This window comes from Heterocephalus glaber, unplaced genomic scaffold, assembly GCF_053883595.1.
Source record: "Heterocephalus glaber isolate CG9 unplaced genomic scaffold, H.glaber_assembly_v1.0 deba00000901, whole genome shotgun sequence".
Taxonomy (NCBI): domain Eukaryota; kingdom Metazoa; phylum Chordata; class Mammalia; order Rodentia; family Bathyergidae; genus Heterocephalus; species Heterocephalus glaber.
In genome coordinates this window covers 3,580,684-3,581,935 of record NW_028258171.1, presented here as the reverse complement: position 1 = coordinate 3,581,935, position 1,252 = coordinate 3,580,684, and positions in this window count along the sequence as shown.

Sequence of the window (1,252 nt, the reverse complement as noted above, 5' to 3'; positions counted from 1 at the left end):
TGTCTGGGGCCTCTTTTGTAAGGCTAATCTCATGCCTGATGATTCTGCCTGTAGGAGTGATCTAGTCCCAGAGGCCTCATCTTCTCAGTGTCTTAAGGGTTAACCATTCAACCTAGGAATTTATGTTGGGGCCACACATTCAGATTACAGTAATAATTGTTAATTCATCAATAACTCAAAATTTAAAGGACAAGAAGACCTCATCACAATGTTTTTAAAAACCAATATTTTTTTAAAAAGAAAGTTTTATGTGTGTGTGTGTGTGTGTGTGTGTGTGTGTGTGTGTATAGCATTTGACTTCTGGGTAAGGATTTATGTTAAATATTGCTTATGATCACTTTTAACAGTAATTATAACCCTGTCAAATTATTAGTATAGAGAAGAACACTAAGTTTCCTAAGAAGTATAGCATACATTTGGTGAAATTTTAACTTATAAACGAACATGCACTTGTACAGGAAAGAACTGATTTATAAATAGACTTAAAAGCTCACTAATTATCACTTGGAAACCCATGTGTCTAGTTTTGATTATGGTTAAGATAAGGTCAGTGGGATTTATTAATTTTTGTTCGAGATCTGAAATTTCCCTGCTAACCCCCAGGGTTATTTTGTTAATGGTTTTCTTCTGGCATAAGAGGTGAAATAGCCTGTGTGATTAGAAGGGCATGAAACCCATGTTGGAATTTCTGCTTTGAGCTCTCTAAGATTTCCAATACAAATCTCCGTTCAAGCCAGAAATAAATGAAGCCACCACACAACAAAGAGCCCCCTTTCCCTAACCCCACCTCTGGATAGAGTAAATTTTCAAATTCAGTGACACAGGTTACCACATTTACACAAAGAATGTCTCTGAAAAAGCTGAACGTATAGAGAAGACTATTTAGCTACAAAGAGATCTATAAAAGGTTCCATAAAGAACTAAAGGTAAATGGCCCAATGGGACTGATTACAGAAGGAGGAGACCTTGAGAGACAATTCAGAACAATGGTTAATGTTTGCATCAGTGAATCAGGTGAAACACTATGTGAGTGAGATCTCATCTCACTTATTTATAGTGTGTATAAAAAGGTGAAGTAACATTGGATGTGTTATACTGTATAGTTTATTTCTTAAACTTAATTTATGATATACTAGAGCTGTAGAGGGAGATGGGCAGCATGAGAGAAGAGGATGAGTGGAATTATATTTCTCTATATCTTTTATTTCATCCTCTTCAGTTTATATGCATAGGATAGTTTCCCTAGAGTGTA